Genomic DNA, 20,822 nt, shown 5'->3' with positions numbered 1-20,822 from the left:
GTTCCATGGGCCTTTCAAGCAATGAAGGGTCACCAGACCATGGCAGATGTTTGGCCACACCCTTGACTTTCCCACCATGCCAACGGCTCCCAGGGGTTAGTGCAGGACCAGCTCCTGGCTAATAGAAAAGTGACAGACATGGCAATTTCCTGCAATATCTTTGGAGATCTTATTGTATTAAGTCTGTGTATCATTGTGGGCCAGGGAGTGTATGTAATTCCATGAGGGAAGCTGACCACAGCCCCTTCAGGAGCGAAGAACAGTGTAGGGTGATTAGGCAAATTCACTCAGTTGTAATACCTCCATAGAGGTACCACCTCCTGGGGATGCTCCAATATACTAGTTCATACTAGATTCTCCAGAGGACAACAGACAGAGAAAGGACTTTTGAATAAATAGCCTGAATTTAAACCAACTCAGGGCCTTCTTTCTGACCAACTCCCCCTGACAGGCCAACAAACAGACAGGACCTTCTGTCCACGGAGGGCCCCAATACTTTCTGGGAAGGTTGGAAGGACTTGGCTCAGTCTGTGTTCTTCTTCTGAGCAAAAGAGGGTATGAATTTGTAACCACACAAAAACCCCTGGGTGGAGTTTGACGAACTGTTCACCAGCCAGAGTCCCTTTTGGAATCAGGAGTGAGCTCTGGCAAACTTATTAGCTGGCATGTATGTTCTTTTATCTTTTACTGTATTTTCTCTGTAATGCTTAGAAAGAGCTGTGTAGTTACTTACCTGTGACAATTACACTGTTTATATCTCCGAGGAAAAACGGAAAGCAGGCCTGGTTAGGTAGTTTGACTTTGCTGGGGAATTCACAGTGTAGGCAGAGAGCTGTGCAGCCTGGAGAGATCCTGGTCTGGGGGAGAGAGATATGGAACTCTGCCCAGGAAAGGTAACTGCCAAGGAGCCGGAAGTCTAGTGGCAGGGTGCAATCTAGACCAGAAAAGGATTGTGTTACCACTTGCACTGCAACCCTTGGTGCTTTACAATGCTTTGCTGCTGTTGATCCCAGCGTGGGACTCTTACAGCCAGCCTACTGCATGCAGGTCACACCCTGAGTGTCTGTGTGCTAGGTAGCCAGCCCTGGTTCAAGAGCTCTAACCTCAGCAGCCCGTCTACAGTCCCACAGCCCCACTCTGGCTTCCACCAGCCTGGGTGACCACCCACAAGGTGACCTCAACATACTCCCAGTCCCGAATTTTCCTAAAACTGTGTGTTCTTTAATGTCCAGCCTCTCCTGGAGAGCTCAGAGAAATAAAAAGGTTTGTTTGTTCCTCTAAAGGCACAAAAACACATCACAGCTATTCTCTTAGTTGGAGTAAATACATGCCTTGAAACACAGAACTGAGTTGGTTTATAATAAAAAGAGTAACAAATGTATTAACAACAGAACATAGTGATGCCTACTGATGCCAGGTACAAGGAATAAAGTTAGAAAGGGTCACAAGCAAATAAAAGTGAAAACACTCATCTAAGAGTCTAAGATTCTGGATTTGTTCAAGTTGTTTTTTCTCACCTATATTCAGTTCCCAAAGATTTCAGCATCCCCCTTGGTTGAAGGACCCATCTTTCACAGCTTGCAAGAGCTCTGTTCCCTTGTGTCTGTCTAGTGATGGATGCCAGAGATGGTTTCTGTCTTTGCTTATATCTTCCAGAGGTCAATGACTTTGTTTCAAGAGGCAGGATGACCTCATGCTGTTCTTCCCTTCCTGTGGGCTTCTCATCCCCCTGCTGATTTTTATGTAATGGAGCTTCCATTGTTTCTGGTCCTTGCCTAATTTCATTGGAGACAGGTACCCTTGCTCCAATCTGAGAGACAGCCTATGTCTCCTTTTGTTTGGTCACAGACAGGAATGCCTAATATCAATGAGTATCCATAATAGTGCTAATATGTACAATTCACAATTATATTAATTACCAGTGTGCCATAGGCATTCATTTTATGTAATTTTATAGTACCGTAATATTGTATACAACCAGTTGATTTGACTGCTTATCATTTGCGGTTCAGACCCCCTGTCTTTATAGACCAGGAAATGGATTCTTCTGAGGGTTTACCTCTCAAAGTAAAGTTTATTCAAGCTGTGAGGAAGGCGGCACTGAGTCCGGTGGTGGAGGTAACTCCATGCTCTTTCTTCACCCACTTGTTATCTTAATAGCTTTGTTTACCTAATATGTACAAAATGGACTTTCATTGTCTTTGCATGAATATAGGGTGGGTCAGAGAATCAAATACTCATTCATTTGTCTAAGGCAGACCTGTTTACCAACTCCCCCTGACAGGCCTGGTTTAAACACACTTTAGTCATCATTCCAGCATATATCCATCATTCTTAATACCCCCCACGTACATACATCACAATATTAATGATCAGTGAGTTATTAGTTTTCAACTAATCCTCACAAGGCATATTTTGTACAAAGAGTACTACAATAGTGTATAGGGTGTGAATACAAGGGGGGAAATACATAATTGTCCTGCATTATGGCAAAAGAATTTCTCCATGCAAGAGGAATCCTCAGCTGATTATGTCTGCTTTGCACCCCAAATTAATAGGTTTTTGTAAATAAAATCATCAAAAGTTCTGATAGTTTGGTTTTAACTGATTTTAATTAAAAATGATTTTTAAATACTTGAGTCACTCATTTTTCTTTTTCCTTGTAGTGACACCATGAGGAAAAAAAGATAAAGGAAAAATTCTAATGTGCCTTTAAAAATCAGTTTAATCCTCATTGGGACTACAAATGCTAAACTGCTTAATCATAGACTAATAGAATCATAAGACTGCAAGGGACCTCGAGAGGTCATCTAGTCCAGTCCCCTGCACTCAGGGGTAAAAGTAAAATACAGCTCTTACCAGTACGGGTCCCACTCTGCCCCCGCCCCCAGGAAGGGGCGGGGCCTCAGATGGAAGGGGTGGGGCCAGGGTGGAAGTAAGTTACATTTCTTACCTCTATAGTCCAAACACAAGCAACCCATCTCTCCTACATACTTCATGGATCCCTCCCATTGCATGACTTAGATATAGAAAATAAAGCTACTATTACTACTACCAGTACTGTCTGTAATAAAACTTTACTATTGGAATAAGCCTGAAAAACTGAAAACTCACTGTCACATTTTTCTCCTCCTCCTCCCTCCTCCTCCTCCTCCAGCAATGCTGCCCGACAGGGCTAGGCTCCACATTCCCCCAACCCCCGCACTCAGCAGGGGCTGCAGGGGCTCCCCTCTAGCTTGTAGCAGGGAGCAGGGGGACTGGCTAAGGGAGAAGCCTCCCCAGGTAGCCTGCTGCCTGCATAGGAACAGTTTAAACTTAGCTGTTCACTCCATGGTCTGAACTGTAGGATTCGGGGCTATTTCCAGCTTTGGTCACACACACACACACACCCGGCAACAACCGTGAGTGAAATTAACAGGATGCCAGAAATAGCCCCTAATCCCGCGGTTCATACCAGGGGATGAACAGCTAAATTTAAACTGTTCTTATGCAGGCAGCAGGCTACCTGGGGAGGCTTATCCCTCAGCCAGTCCCCCTGCTCCCTGCTACAAGCTAGAAGGGAGCCCCTGCAGCCCCTGCTGAGTGGGAGGGTGGGGAAACATGGAGCCTAGGTGTGTTGGGCAGCCTGGCTCGAGGAGGAGAGGGAGAGAAACAACAAACAAATGTGACAGTGAGTTTTCCCTTCCCAAGCTATTATTAGCTTTGAGTTTGAACTTTTTGTTATGCAGCCAAAAGAGGTGAAAGTAAGCCAGTACTGAATGCTTCACTTATTTGCCAGTACACTACTGCACCTTTTTTTACCAGTACTCCGTACCAGCTTACTTTCACCTCTGCCTGCACTCATGGCAGGACTAAGTATTATCTAGACCAACCCTGACAGGTGCTCTTAAAAATCTCCAATGATGGAGATTCCACAACCTTTGTAGGCAATTTATTCCAGTGCTTAACCACCCTGACAGTTAGAAAGTCCCATGGTTATTGCTTGGTGTCACTACAGGGTAGAGTTAACATTGTTTGGGTGCCCTACATATGCATTTCCATACTTTTACGTATTTGAATTTCCTAGGTTTGTATTTCCTAGGTTTACTTTTTAAGATCTTTACTTTTGAGATCCGCAGATGAAAAGCACTGTATGAGAGCTAGGTATTTATTATAAGTATTATTAGTTTTCTTTTGATAATTACTGCCCTGAATCCTGTTAATTTTTTCCCCTAAACATAATGTATTTTCCCTAAATTACTAATAGGTACTTCCAACCTTAACTTGGCACCTTTTTCTAATTAAGTGAATGGAACCACTGTTGGCACAATTAGGCGGTTATACTGTATGTGGGCCAGCCCGTAGAGGTGGGTCATGACATGCACTTTGCCACTGGGTTTCACAGCAGTTTTTGAGACAGCAATGGAATGATTCCGGGGTTTATTCCTGACTCTGGGAGGGAAGTGTAATCTAGTGCTTAGAGTATCGGTCAAAGGCAGAACAGCCAAACACATATATATGGCACAATCTGAAAGACAGTGTGACTGAGTGGATGAGACCTAGTTTTGCCGCAGCAAAGACCTGGGTTCTATTTCCATCTCTTGCTGAAGTGACCTTGTGCAACACATCGTTACATAAGGAGGAATGTAGATGTAGGGATCTGCAGATCTGATCAGTTTTAGGAGTTGTAAACTTCACAGCAATATTAGTAAAAATAGTGAGACTGGAACCTATGGTCTTCTGGCTCTAAGCCTAGTCCCCTTTCCCCTACTCCAGGGGTCAGCAACCTTTCAGAAGTGGTGTGCCGAGGCATCATTTATTCACTCTAATTTAAGGTTTCGCGTGCCGGTAATACATTTAAACATTTTTAGAAGCTCTCTTTCTATAAGTCTATAATATATAACTAAACTATTGTTGTATGTAAAGTGAATAAGGTTTTTAAAATGTTTAAGAAGCTTCATTTAAAATTTAATTAAAATGCAGAGCCCCCCGGACCGGTGGCCAGGACCCGGGCAGTGTGAGTGCTACTGAAAATCAGCGCACATGCCACAGGTTGCCTACCCCTGCCCTACTCTAACGGAAAAAGTCCCTCCCCCACCCACCTCCAATAAAAAATGTACTTGAGATGTGAGCAGGCATAACAGGCCTGTCAAATGCATGAATGTCACTTGACGTGTATTACACTTAGCAAGTCTGGTGGAACATGAATGTCTGAGGTGGTTTTAAATACACCTGTCCTGCTTGACACTGAGTGCTAAAGTGTCTTTAACCTGTTAGCTACCACATTATAATAGGATGTTATTTCCAAGTGTAAAGTTCTGTGAGGAAACAGGATGATTTGGCGAAGAAAGTTGTGATGGAGTCAGAGAGAGGCAATCACAAGCTGTGAGGGAGGCAGACATAGTATGAATTTATACCTTGAGAATTTGTTTCCCTAGCAGATATACAGAATGTATTCCTTACTGTTTTGAGGTCTAACTTTCAGGGATATTAGAGATGTTTTCTTGGGTAATTGACTCAACAATTATTAGCGTCAAACATAAAATTCAACTTCTATAACATCATGTATGTCATCCTCACATTTGTACAGATGACCTTATTTGTCAGTGAGATTCATAGACTTATAGATTCTGAGGCCAGAAGGGATCATTGTGATCATTTAGTCTGATCTCCTGCATAACACAGACCACAGAAATTCTGCAAAATAATTCCTAGAGCAGATCTTTTAGGAAAAAGATTTAAATATTGCTAGTGATGGAGAATCCACCATGACCCTCACTGTTATAAATATATGCCTTATTTCTAGTCTGAATTTATCTAGCTTTAACTTCCAGCCATCGTATCATGTTATACCTTTCTCTGTTAGATTGAAGAACCCATTATCAAATATTTGTTCCCCATGTAAGTACTTACAGACTGTGATCAAGTCACCACTTAGCCTTTCCTTTGATAAGCTAAATAAGTTGAGCTCCTTGAGTCTCTCACTATAAGGCATGTTTTCCAATCCTTTAATCATTCTCATGGCTCTTCTCTGAACATTCTCCAATTTATCCACACCCTTCTTGAATTGTCGACACCAGAATTGGACACTATCCCCACAGTGGTCATACCAGTACCAAATACAGAAACAAATAACCTCTCTATTCTTACTCGAGTTTTCCCTGTTTTTGCACTTTCCAGCAGCCCCCATTGGCCCAGAGCAGCGATCCGTGGCCAGTGGGAGCTGCAGTCGGCCACACCTGCGGATGGGGCAGGTAAACACACCAGCCCAGCCTGTCAGGGGCTTTCCCTACACAAGCGGCAACCCATGTTTGAGAAACCCTGACCTAAGTGGTCCAGATCACTCTCTTATCAGTGATCTAGTCTCTCCATTGTTTACCACTCCTCCAATTTTTGTGTCACCTGCAAACTATACCAGTGATGATTTATGTTTTCTTATTGGTCACCGATAAAAAATGTTAACTAGAAGAGGGCCAAGAACTGATCCCGGCAGGATGCCACTAGAAACACACCTGTTTGATGCTAATTCCCCATTTACAGTTAAATTTTTGAGACTTATCAGTTAGCCAGTTTTTAATCTATTTAATATATGCCGTGATAATTTTATATTGTTCTAGTTTTTTAATCAAAATGTTGTGTGGTGCCGACACCTTACAGAAGTCTAAGTATATTATATCAGCATTATTACCTTTAACTTGTAATATCATCAAAAAGAGGTGTCAAGTTAGTTTGACAGGATCTAGTTTAGAATCATAGAATATTAGGGTTGGAGGAGATCTCAGGAGGTCATCTTGTCCAATCCCCTGCTCAAAGCAGGACCAACACCAACTAAAACTAAATAGATAGATGCTCCTTTCCCCATACCTCACTGCAGTTAGCCATTACCTAACTGAGGTCCCTGCAAGAGTTCACATTTACGAGCAGTCTCACTAGACTATTCTCTCCTTCCTTCTTGGCCCATTGAGTTTTCAGCATGTATTTAAACAGCAAAATTAGCAAACAGGCCTCAGGCCGGAGTTGTGGGTATTACTGATGCAGAGGGAGAAATGCTTTTGGCTGTGCTGTAGAAAAACTGCAGCATTTCCTTTTAAATATCCATAGCCAATTTTCAAAATGAAATGCTATGGTTGCTGCATGACTGTCTTTGGCTCTAATTGGAAACAGCTGAGCAAAGCCAAATGCTCAGCTGTTTCTGAAAAGAGATTAGCATCTGTTGAAGATGCAATAAACTATGTGATAGAGTTTAACAGCAAATATTAAAAGATCATTACTGTAAAACTAACAGTAACAACTGTAACTAAACACATCCACACCCTCTCTTGCTACAGTGCTCTGGGGAAGTGGGAAAAACGCACATTAACACATCCACACTGCATGGGCAATATGTGTACACTTACTCCACTACTTCTCCATCAACAGCTGGGGTAACAGTTCCTTGACTCCCATCATGTATTGAAAACCCACAGAGAGCATCAGTTCAGTGTGAAATAGTGTCAACAGTTACCCAAGCACACAGTGTATACAAGTGATGGAGACCATTATTGTAATACTTGCTGACACTCTGTTTGGCCCAGGAGGAATGTCTTTAATGGGTGATTGTCTGAATGCAGGGTCTAGAAGAGTGTGTTTCAGCTACCCTTCTGTTGGTCCAACATGAGCCTCCTACACTCCTGTGCACCAGTACTACATCTTCACACCAAAGCAGATGTGAGTGGTGACTGCAGAGGATACTGGCACGCCACTTTGCCTGACAACAAAGTATCTACCTGACAAAGGCAGACAATAGAAATGGAAGAAAAGGGAAGTCACTGGGTTGCACTGACAGGACAGGTAAGATGCTGTCAGCTGTTCTTGGTGCGGTCTCTCTAGGGGTCCCATCATTCATTCATTGGTTCAGTCCCAACAACCAAAACAACTATCCTCGCCAACAACCTGGGCCATTCCATTCTAGCTGGTTGGGGTATTAGCCAGTTTTTGCTATCAACCTGAAGGTTTTATGCGCCAGGAGGTTCTTGGTCAGCTCTTTTTTTTGCCTTGGGGGTTTCCGCTGCTGTGGGGCCTGTCTGGTGCTGTTGTCTGTGATGTTGGTTGGCTGTGTTGCCAGTGTCCTATCCCTCCTTCCCTTCTTCTTTCTTCTTCTAATTTCTTCTGCTGGGGGGGAGAGGATGGGAGGTGATGGGATGGTATGGTGGTGGGCTGGCCTGGATCAGGAGAATCCTTGAGGCAGCTATTATTAAAAATCTTCCTCTCTTGGTGGTTTGGTGTTTTGTGTCCTCCAGGTCACCAGCTCCACCACAGTAAGACTGATTTCAGGAGTGAGTTGAACACAGTCGATCTGCCAAAGACAGCTCTCTCTGGAGCTCCAGATGTTCTTTGTGTAAGAGAAGGCTGCTCTTGCCTTACCAATCCTTTACTTTGATGTGCTGTGCTGTGCCTGCCTGCTGGCGATGATGCTACCTAGGGTAGGGAAGAGACTGCACTTCTTTCCAGCAGGAGCTTTCAGTGTGACTGGTCGTGTTGATGGAATTGATCCTAAGGATCTTGGTCTTGTCCCTTGATGTTGAGGCCAACCTGTGATGACGTGGCTGCCACTACGTTGGTCTTCTCTTGCATCTGCTGTTTACTGTGCGAAAGGAGTGCAAGGTCGTCGGCAAAGTCCAGGTCATCAAGCTGGGTCCACAATGACCATTGGATTCCATTCTAGGGGTCCCAGCTTTCTCCTAACACGTCTCCTTCAATCTGCCTACAATTAGACCAGTCCATACATTCTTAACCTAAATTGAGTCTATCAGCCCTTACACTCTAGGGCTTACAGTCATCTTTTTTCTCCTTCTTAGTTTCTTGGAGGCAGCCTTACATGGCACTATTGTCCCTCTGCTATCTCAGACCTTTCTGCCTCCTTTATAGCTGAGCTTATTCTCTTGATTGATCACAGCTCTGGTTACATACCTCCACCGCTGTCAGTTCTGGCGGTTGTGCAGGGATGTGGTCAGTCTGACAGCCTGTAATCCAGGAAGACTCTTCTCTCCCTGCTACCTATGCTCAGCATGGGGCTTGTAAAGCCCATTACAAACACTTCTACATACTCTTTCAGGGCCTGAGCCAGCACAGCACCTAAGTGTGTGCTAATCTTTGAGCATGTGAGTAGCCCCATTGACTTCAGTTGCCCGGGGTTCAGTGGGGCTACTCGTGCTTAAAGTCAAGCATGTGCTTCAGTGCTTTGCTGCACAGGGACCTTACTCTTTATTAAACATTACATGCTGTGTTTGTATTTTAAACATCAATTAGAGGTTGGTTGGTTTTCATATGTGAATTTTCCCATTAGCAGGCTGAAATGCTGAGACTATTGTTTATTATAATTAAGTTCCTTGGTGCAAGGCAGTGTGGGCCAGGCCTCTAATCTAAGGTGTTAGGTTCAGCCCTTTAGCTGAAGCTCCATCACCATACAAATGTCAAGTCATGTAAGAGTTAATAGAGGTGAGCATTACTTTTCTCAGTTACTGTATTCAGTGCATTATTATTGTAGACAAAAATGGCAATAAAAATATTGACCGTCCTTTGTACAGTGCTTTAGGATCTAATGATGAAAAGCACTAGAGAAGACCTAGATGTTATTATTAATGAACTGTGTCTTGTTTTTATCGCGCAGATCTATTGCTCTCCAGACTGCTTCCAGATGAACAGAGCTGTAAGTGGCTACTTCGAATGCACATTACTGTCCGGATGCTCAGTCACTGACTTCAACAGTGCTACACAGATTTATTCCAACTGAAGTTATGGCTCTATTTTCCTCCAGTGCTAATTTACTTTTATTTCAAAGCCATGAATCACAGAAAAGTCTCTCTTTTTGTTATGCATTTTTTAGTATTCTCTGGTCAATGAATGTACCTAGGTTTATTTCTTTATTTTTAATTTCTGGACCTAGCTGTAGAGTTTCATATTTGCAAATGCTGGGATCTAAATTAACTGTCACTACTCAGGAAAAAGACGTCAATGTCATCACATGTTGTTAAATAAACACCTCTGCCTAATGCACAGTGGCAGGCATAAAAGCAAACAAATGTGAGATGTATAAAGAATGGGATGAAAATAAAGCTGACAATGTTACAGTGTCATTATATAAATCAGTGTTAAACCCGGAATGCTCTGCTTCTCATGTTATCTCTCAAAAAAAAGATAAAGCAGAGATAGAGGAGTTGAAAAACAGATTGGAAGTATGGGGGGAAATCCATATGAAGAGAGTTTTTAAAGATTGGATCTGTTTAATTTAGAGAGGAGAGTGAATAAGAGGAGACATAAGAAGTCTATACAATAATGAATGGTAGGTAGGGGGAAGGTAAGTCAGGAATTTCTGTTTACTTTCTCTCAGAATGCAGAAGCAAGGAGACATTGCTATGAGACACCATGGAGCACAACAACTTAGGGGGAGGGATAGCTCAGTGGTTTGAGCATTGGCCTACTAAACCCAGGGTTGTGAGTTCAATCCTTGAGGAGACCACTTAGGGATTTGGGGCAAAAATTGGTCCTGCTAGTGAAGGCAGGGGGCCAGACTCAATGACCTTTCAAGATCCCTTCCAGTTCTGGGAGATTGGTATATCTCCAATTATTACCTTTCATTATTAGTAGAGGATTTGGAAAAAGGTTAGATGTTTGTACATACAGTGAGAACATCCACAATGACATTATATAGGATTAAAAATAATTAAGGATACAGACCCATTTGCTTACGGCACAAGCCAATCACTAATGATAAATTAGTTATTCTAAAATTGTCTATTATGACGTTTTTTGCATCTTCCTCTGAAGTATCTGGTACTGCCCACTTTCAAAGGCAAGGCACTAATCTGATAGGGTATGGCAATTCCTATTTTCCTTTGTTTGTGATGCAATCCTCATACACAAGGAGGCAGAGTTACGGTTTTATATGTAACCTTAAATTTGACATTTCCTTACTTTAGTACTTCACTTAACAAATATCATTTGAATAGAGTTTTTATATGGAATATAATATATTCCATTTTAATGCAAATCTGCAATAATAGGGAAAATAGGATGGCACAGATAAAAAAAAATCAATTCTTTTCTTTCACATTAATAGCTAACAGGAAGACCGTGTAATGACAAACTTGATTGTTTAAATAGATCTCCCATGTCATTTACTGCAAAGTACCATTCCAAAGGTTTTAATTCTTTGTCTGCAAGGTGAATTTCTTGAGGCCTGACAACCAGACCATGTTTCTGGTAATTGTGTAGAGCATTACTTGCACTCACAAATGATGCCGATCTCTGTTAAACACACAAAGAGAACAATTGGCGTCCACAGAATTAGGGCAGGATATTAAGGAAAAACCTATGCAATTTCCTCTGCCACTGTGGGCAAATGTTTGTGGCTAATGCTCAGGAAAACAATAGCTCAACAAGTCCTAGTTAGTGATATTCCAACTAAAAACTTATCACATGCTGCAATAAAGATTTCTAAAGTTAAGGATGCACTAATTTACTTAAAAGCTAACAATAGTTTCAGATTCAGGTGTAAAATCTGTTCATAGTAGATTCAGAAGAAATATCCACTATTTGTTTCAAATACTATAGTTGGTAAAATAAGTGCCTTGTCACATGGAATAAGCCATTGTCTGAAAGAGTATCCATAACCTGAGCTCTTTGAATTTTTAGTTTTTCTACATTTTTTTTCAGTTTGTTCAAAGCAGAAAACAAAACTGTCAGGTCTGGTAATTATAGGTTGTGCGCTTTTGGAAGTACTATATCTCTCTGTGAATAGTGACAGCTGAATATAAAAGGCAACATGTTTGAACAATTCCCAGCCTGGTGCCAGAGAATGGGTAATCTCCACCCTCTTGGGATATTGCATATTACTCTCATTATGAAGAATTATATAAATACAATGAAACAGTTAATAGGAACACTGTCATGTCCAATTAACTCCTGATTTTAGGGTTCGTATAACCCAGCTTGTACAAAACAGAAGGCCAAGAGAAATGTTTCCTTATAATTAAAAAATTAAGATGGAAACAGCTTTTGAAGGGAAAATAAGAATTTGCTTGCAACGCCAGCAACCCAAGCATTGCAGCATTCTGCAGGTGCGTGAGATACATGTGTTATATGTCCTCCAGGATGTGTAGCAATGTCACACTTGATGTACATTCTTCATTCAGTGTTTGGGTTTCCTGGGACAAGCTTCCAGCTGGGGAGCAGAAACAAAGGAACCCAGGACTGGGCAGTTGCAGGTTGCAGCCAGGAAGTAGTAGGACATTGTCTTACCATATTTCTGTACATTAAACCCTTTCACTAGGAACAGAAACTGTCTTGAAACTGGTCTGTGCTGCAGCAAGATACTAAAACGTGGGGAGTGATGCTAACTAGACACAAAAGTGAAAATAAGGCTATCTGTATACTACAAGCTAGGCATGTGATTCCCCTGCTCATGTACACGTACTCACACCAGCTCCCATAGAGGTAGCAGGAGTCTAAACGACAGTATAGTCATGGGAGCATGAGTAGCCACAGCAGCGGCACGGCTAAGCCATGTCAGGTACCTACCCACAGATTTCAGGCAGGTTTGTATTGACATGGCTCAGCTGTGCCTCCACCGCCTGTACCAGTGCTACCACAGCTATGCTGCTATTTACACTCCTGGCAGTTTAATGAGCGTTAGTGCATGTATGTACACAAGAGCAGGCGAATCAAATCCCTAGGTCGTCGTGAAGACATAGCCTTAGTCTGTCATCATTCCTTAAAATGAGAGAAATGGAAGAAGTAAACAACTGGTACATAATAAAAAGTAAACAGCAATTTAAAAACTCTGTGGTTTCATAATCTACGGTGTTAGGTTTAATGAACTGGGCTTCCTCGGCAGTGAGCCTTCCAGCTTACATGGTCTTTTTCTCATTTTTGAAAAATAATTTGCAAAAGAACACCATATGTGTGCAGAGTTATATGACTTCTCAAAGTATAGCTTTGCAGATTTGTATCACGACGTTCCAGGCCTGTTGAACCCATTCAAATATGGAGGGATAGGCAGGGATTTTCCATTTTCTTTTTTGGAAATAACTGACTGAGCAGGCACCAATAAAAAACTGAGTTAGCACCCAGTTATCTCTATCACAATCGTTCAAATAACCCAAGATACAAGGTTCTGAAGTACTGGGCACTTCTTCCGGAGAAGAACACGTGATGACCTTTGGTAGATGCTTTCATTCTAGCTGTGCAGCAGTACAATGCAATAGGAGTGCAACACAAAAGGGAGGCAAAAATAAATGCTAGCACAGGCATCAGGTGGAGTGACACATGCAACACATTCATCACTAACCTGACTCTCTGACTCAGCCAGCTTGTTTTTATAGACATCAGCAGTGAGGCAAACTCAGCTATTATGTGCAGTTTTGATAATATATAATTAGCCAGTATTTTAACAATCAGTGAAAAAAATTCCAATAATCACACTGGGGGGGAGGGGGTTGAAATGCCACATAAAGCAGCTGAATTAGCCAGTGTGCCCAGTAATTTTTTGCCTTGAGTAGTTTGTCAGTTTGTAACAATAGATGTAATTTTACAAATAGGAGCAGTTCATAAACTGACAATAGCATTTGTTGACATCTATGATCCAAACAAGAACTTGTTCATGAATTTGGTGTGTAACATTTTCTTAAAGGCATATTGAGAAAAACTGTTGTGAGACTCTTTTGTCATTCTTTAAAATATGATCAGAAGGATCTGAGGACCATTTATATAGCTTGGGATAAAATGAAGTATGAGATGACCAGACTTGCTTTGCTTGTGATTCTGGGAAAGATTCAAAACTGTTTGATCAACGGAAGCTTGTCTTCAAATTCTTCTTAAACTGAACAAGGCAAGGAATATCTCAACAATAGTGTTGCTATTAGTGAAAATCAAGGGCCCAATCTTGCTCCTACAGAAGTCAATAGGAGTTTTGTCATTCACTTCAATGAATTAGGCACTTGTATTGCAATAAACATATGCAGAAATCTGGTGATTACAATTATTGGAATTATTGTTTTGATGGAATGAAAGCATTCTAAGTAGTCTTCACAGTCATAGGAGGTAGCTGCTATTGTGATTCAGCAGTTATTAAAACAGGTTACATAAATGTAATTAGAGGAAAAAAGAGTCTCAGATCAGTAATATTTGGAAAATGAAACCCTTACAAGACAGCTTTTTGTTGTTGTTAGATTATGAAAAATGTTAAAATATATTTCTTTTCAATGTGTTGCCTTTTTTATTAATCAGCAACCCCTTTATTTCACTTTGGGAAAGAGTAAAGCACTAATAATAACTTTACATTGCCCAGAAGGTGGACAGATGATGTAGTTAATTATTACATCAATCTCGCTATCCATCATCGGATTTATATGGTTGCCCATCAGTGTAGTATCCGAGCACCTTCCATATAAATTGGAAGCACAAGTAAAGTGCCTCTTGGACTGCATGGAATCACTGGCAGGTCTACCTTTTTGGGGTAACAGCTCTGCTAAAAGTAGAGGGGTTGGTTGTTTTTTACATCAAAAACAGAAAAGGAAAGCTAAATAAGCAAATACAGGCACATCTCACTTTTACAATTGAATAATCACATTTATAGAAAAGGAAAGATATGGATGGGTATAGTAAGATGTTGATGTTATATGAACTTTATCCTATTTTGTGTGTGCATATGATATAATATAGATGCATATAACGATGAATTCTACGCCACATACTTAACAGGAAAAGTATTTTAGAAAGTTGTTTTGAAAAGGAAGGATTATTTTTTGTATCCCTTTGCCTGAAAAGCCAGATTGCTTTAGTATGACAAATCCAACTGTACACTGATCAGCGGAAGAGCAGAAATGTACCTTAATAAAAATTGTAAATGCAACTTTTTAATACATTTTAGAAATCTCTGAAAATAACCTAAAGTAGCTATTCTATGCATTTAAATGATATACCTTGTAGTTTTTGTGTCATGTAAGATATTGGACTTTAATCTATCACTGGAACAGGGCTGTTGTCAGGAATGTAGTCTCAAAGCGAAGCCCTTTAGAAGCTCAGAAAACAGCCTTACCCATCACACCACACCCATGCACCAGGCTGTGAGGGACTTTACAGAGCTGAGTGGGTCAACATCCTTCTCCCTGATTGGCCACATGGTCGTGACCCTGATTGGCTAGTGACTCTATATAAACTTCCTGCTTCCTTTCTGTCCTTGTCTGATCAACAAGCCATTGCCTGCTGATTGCTAGTTGGACCATTCTGCTGCCTTGCTGAACCTTTCCCTTGGAGTGGATCTCCTGGCTATCAGATCCTTGCATGAACTCTGACCTCTGGACTGTGCTTTGATCTGCCTCTTCCATGGGAATTACAGTTGTGTAATGCCCATCCTTGATTATGGACCAGTGTAATTTTTGCAGATGAGGGGGTGAAGAATCCACACTTGAGGGAAAGAACGATGCATTTTTCTGTAAGATCTTTTTTTAATCTTTGAAAGTTCCACTGTTTAATCAAACATTATGTGAAAAAGTATTTCCCTTTATCAGTTTTAAATTTCATGTCCTTTAATTGCATTGAATGGCTCTGTGTTCTTGAGTAATGAGATTGGGAGAACAGAAGCTCCCCATGTACCTTCTGTAAACCATTCACTATATTATATACTTTTCTCATATTTCCTTTCTAAAATTAACCATCCCAATCTTTTCAATCTCTCAGCAGATGAGAGTTTTTCCAGGCGCTTTATTATCATTTGTCACTCTTCTCTGAACCACCTGTAATTCTGCAACAGGAGAAATATAATCAAGAAATGCTGAGCTTAAGGCTCAAATTTAACTCCTTCCCCCCAGGTTATATTTAAGTATTGTCCCTTATAGAATTCTAGTTATTTTAAAATTAATATGATACACAACTGAAATGTCTTATACTTGCATACAGTAAATCACAGTGTAGTACTTATAAGCTTCAGCCTTGCTTGTTTTTTCAATGATATCTACAAAACAAGCCAAATGTGAAGAAAATCAGTTCAGTAGTTTTAAAGTAGTGAAGTTTCAAATTGATGGCCTGGAGATTGAGATGGTCCCAAATTTGAGCTGGTCCATAGACTGTAATAATCTCAGAGGTTTTTTATGTGTTTCTGTTTCAGTTTCTTTCCCACTGGAGAAGTTTTTTAAATGATCCAGAGTTTGAGGCAATCCTGAGTTTGAGATGTGCTAGTGTTTGAAATTGTCCAATGTTCTACCCCATGCTAGCTCCGATTCAATCTTAAATGAAACTAAGCAAGTTGAAATATTTAATGTAAATATCCATATAATTCATGTTATTTATATGATTTCTTTTAAGGTAGGCTTGCCTTTTACAGGCTTGACCTTAACTGAGGTATTGTCATGTGAAAATGGTAACATACATCTTTTTTTAACACTGAAAAAGGAACTTTATTAGAATGAGAATATTAGTCCCTGAAACTATTCTGTCTTTCTGGTTCACTGTAGAGCTTTTCCTACAAACTTCTCCAGGGCCCTTCCCTTCTGGCTTCATGCTACAGTTTTAAAGAAACATTACACATATCCTCACTAGGATAAATTTATCATCTAATATTTTTGAATTCATTACTTTGAATATTGTACTTGTATAGCATCTTCAGTTAGAGGATTTCAAAGAGCTTTGCAAATATTAACAAAGTAAGCTTTAAAGTACGGCTGTGGATAAGTAAATGTTGTATTTGTTATACAGTGAGAGAACACTGAGTCAAATATGCTAAATAACTTGCCCAACATCAAACAGAAAGCTTGTGGCCAGAAGTATAACTATAAGCATGGTGGGGGTGGGTGATACATACCTAACCTTAAGTGTGTTGACACCTCCGTCTGTTGATACACAAAGAAATCATCCAGTCACAGAAGAAAAGAAATATAAAAATTAAGTGTTGTACAACTCAGAATTTTTTATGGACCTGTATTTGAAGTGGTGTGTAGAATTATTATTCTGCAAACAAGAATCAGGATTACTTTTGTTTGTTCCTGTCTTCTCCATATAGTAGGTCTGACGATGACTCTGACACACACAAACTTTCTGATCAAGGGCATAAAAAATAGAGTTACTGAAACTACAAAATGGAAAAATCACAGGACTGGAATACCGTTGTGAGAAGAATAGCTTCGTGGGTATAGTTACCTTTATATGAAATTTACGGTATTTATGTTTTAGATGGGTTTCATCTTCAGAGGCTTTACAATAACTTTTATCCTTCAAGATGAAGATTGCAGAAGACAAGCTGTTTGACTTATAGCCCACTTCTAAAATAGAAACGAGGCATTTACTCTGTTTTGTCTGAGAAACTGAAGGGATGAAATTGATTATTTGTTTGAACTTATTTTTAATTTTACTAATGGATGAATGTTGAGTGACTGTTGTTAGGGTGTTTTGTTTTTGTTTGTTTTTTTCAGTCAAGTATTTTTAAAGAATTTTGATGTTGAACTTTCCATAAACTGATGACACAATGTCCTCTTAAGAACTTTCACAGAGATAAGACTGTGCCAGCTTATTCAAAAGTGGTCTCATGTAACTGAATTTATTATATTTTGAGGGGATGTGTGTCACAGACATCAGTTGAAGAATTTGCAAAGCTTCTGTTATCTTAAGTATTTTGTTTTTCTTGTCTGAATATTTTTGTAGCTGGGAGACATCGCAGCCTTTTTGTATTCTTTTAACCTTAGGATGTGAAAGTGTGGCTGTGTACGGGTATGTATGAATACCCATAAAGTCTACCTCGGAAAGGTGACAGAAAGTTCTCTAGATTTAGTAGCTTAAAATATTGGCTCATAAAATTATTCATTAAAGTGTGTTCTGTGGTTATTTGTCCTGAGAGACTTGAGATTGTCATCTGTAATTTCTGGTAATAAGAGTTGTCTAACTTCTGCTTAAGTAGTCTGCTAAAGTCTAGACCATAATATCTCTGTTGAGAAAAGGGAGGAAAGGGTTACCCACCACACAAGAATAGAATTCTAAGGAAGTTTTATAATTGTCTCTGAGGATGTGGCTTAGGCCATGTCTACACTACAAAATTATGCCAACCTAATTTACACCAGCATACACCCACTGCGGTTATTACATCACCTGTGTGTGCACACTTGGCTCCTTGTGTCAGTGGTGTGTCCTCACTAGGAGTCCTGGTATTGATTGTATTGCCAGTGGGGCATTGTGGGACAACTCCTGAAAGCAAATAATAGTCAATGTAAGCAACACAGTGTCTATGCTGTCACTGTGTCAACCTAGTTACATCAACCGGAACTCTACCCCACTCGGGGAGGTGGTGATACTAAAGCAGTGTAGAGAGGCACTTACATCAATAGGAGCCAAATTTAAGTGAAGACACTTCCACAGCTAGGTCCATGAAGGCAGCTGATGTTGACCTAACCATGTAGTATAGACTAGGCCTCAGACATTAGATAACTTGGTTTCAGTATTAAGCCTGTGACCAGCTGTAAATCATAGATTTGATTAACCTTGGTAAAATTCTTTAGTTGGGTTTTATAATTAAACCGCTACCTACTTAAAATCCTCTTTAGATTTGATTATGTTTAGTATTAATTTGATTCATTTTATGATTTTTACTTATTTGATTATTTCATTTCAATCAAATCTTGAGACTAACTTGCCAATTTGATTTTAATTCAGTTTTCGTATTGTTCCATTTTTACTTTAGTTTAACATTAATAATAGCTTGGTTTTGGTGAACAAATATAAAAATCAAGAAAAAAACATATCAAGTGTTTTTTTATAAAACTGATACTGTTAGTGGGGTTTTCAAAAGTGCCTGGGCACCTCATGCCCAATAAACCCAGGGTTGTGAGTTCAATCTTTGAGGGGGCCACTTAGGGATCTGGGGCAAAAATCAGTAGTTGGTCCTGCTAGTGAAGGCAGGGGGCTGGACTTGATGACCTTTTAGGGTCCCTTCCAGTTCTATGAGATAGGTATGTAGGTGCTCTTGAAAATCCCACTATGAATCTCATTTCTTTCAATAATCAATGTAGGGTCACAACCTTGGAAGAGTTGGATGCATAACAGCCAATCAATGTAAAAGCTTGATCAACTTCCCCTAATTAGACTTGGTTCTCACACCGTGTTTGATGTGGAACAAGGAATTTGATAACTATAGAAGTAAGAATAGTGAAAGTTAAAGATAACATGTGTGAAAGATATTTTTTAAAATTTATTCTTTTCTTTGCAAGAGGAACACTGTTCCGCTGACATTCTCTGAGACTAAGCAGAAGCTTCTTCCTGAGTTTGATTAAATTTTTAATTAGAACATTTGTGTTTGGAGAGAGAGAATATTTTTTTTGAGTAACAATGGTATTTTTGTTACTTTTACTGAAGTGGAGAATATAGTTTTATATTGGGCCTGGGAGGCACTGCTCTTTCTTTGCTCCATGATGGACTTTGAAAAGTCATTGAAGGTGCACATTTCTCTCTACCCTATATCAATAATTTTACAAGCAAAGTATGCTCATCCCCTTGTCTATAGCTGAGCTGGCAATGGAACTCTCATTTCCTAGCTAAGTGCCATGTCTTCACCAAAAGTCAATCTTTTCTTCTCTTTTGCACTTAATTCTGAAGCATCCAGCAGCTAAAGTAAGACTCATTCAAACCTAAGACATTTCACAGCCTTCAACATTCTAGGTTTCAGCTGATATTTAAAAGAATGGCAATTGCAAAATGTAAATGTTCGTAACCTTGAGACTGTTTCAAATTTTCTCTTCCCTCAGTTCAATAGTCCTTCAGCTCTCTCCAGGCTCAACAGTCTCTTACACCACTGACACAAAGCTAAGCAATTCCCTCACAGGCTAAATAGTCTCTTGCCCTATTAAAGCACTGCTAAACCTTCCTTGTCCCATCCCAGGCTACAGCTTTTACTGCAATAGTTGCAGGGGGGGTGACAAAGGACTTCTTCCAAACTCTCTGGATAAAAAGTATCCTCACATCTTTGTCTATAGCTGAGCTGCCAACAGAACTCTGGAAACTCCAGCCTGGTGCCTTAAACGAGCATAACACCAGGCTTCAAGTGAGCACCATTATTGTGATGCCCCAGGATTTTTCCATCAAGTGTTTTACTCTTCCTTGGAGGTCCTTTTTCTTCCCCTGATTATCTGTAAACCTCCTCCTGGGTTTCTTTATAGGCCTTTTCACCAAAGGCCTGACCCCACAGGCTGCCTTCCTTTGGAGGAGAGCCCTTTTCCTGGTCTTGCCTTATCCCTGATATCTCTAAAATCAGTGTTGCCACACCAACAACTTTATTTTTTCAGCTCCTAAGGCCAAATGATTCTGTGAGAACCTTTCTTAAAAAATAAGTTTCTAGCCCTTATGGTGGCAGAGAAGTTTTAATGTGAATCAAGTGTACTCAAAGACTCAGGAACCAGATAGAAAATAAAACCCACCCAAACCTTTTTTTAAAAAAAAAAAAAAAAAAAAAGCTCAATTTTAAACCAATCCTGTGGGAGTTGGGGTGGGAGGGTTGGATTTTTGTTTTTTTTCAGGGCTTGAGTCATGATTTTTAAATGCTTGGGGTTGGCAATACTGCCAACTGACCAAACAGCTTGCATTATATAGTCTGCAACCACCTGATCTCAGTCACATGCTCCCCGCATAACAATTTCCATCAGTCCCTGCGGACAGCATCCCCCAAGATGCCCAAGCATCTGAGCTGCACCAGCAATACATGCCTGACCTTCAGGCTCTTGTAAAGAGCCAATGTACTGTGTGAACCTTTGTCTTACCATCATCTTTGGAAAAGCTGACAGATACATTGGCTTAACACATTGGGTCCCATCAAGGGTAGGGATCATCAA

At 40.3% G+C, this 20,822-nt stretch overlaps 1 long non-coding RNA gene across 1 annotated transcript in view; it reads right to left on the bottom strand.

Moving 5' to 3' along the window:
• Window positions 1-771: 771 nt before the first annotated feature.
• LOC120399955 overlaps window positions 772-20,822 on the bottom strand; it is a 31,637-nt gene continuing 11,586 nt past the window's right edge. The window contains exons 2-3 of the long non-coding RNA XR_005595421.1: window positions 18,094-18,189; window positions 772-934 (exon numbers count right to left, since the gene is read on the bottom strand). This is a non-coding gene — a long non-coding RNA (uncharacterized LOC120399955). The remainder of the gene's footprint in view (window positions 935-18,093; window positions 18,190-20,822) is intronic.

The sequence above is a fragment of the Mauremys reevesii genome, linkage group 3 (assembly GCF_016161935.1).
Source record: "Mauremys reevesii isolate NIE-2019 linkage group 3, ASM1616193v1, whole genome shotgun sequence".
NCBI classification, from domain to species: Eukaryota; Metazoa; Chordata; order Testudines; family Geoemydidae; genus Mauremys; species Mauremys reevesii.
This window is presented reverse-complemented; position numbering and strand designations above follow the sequence as displayed.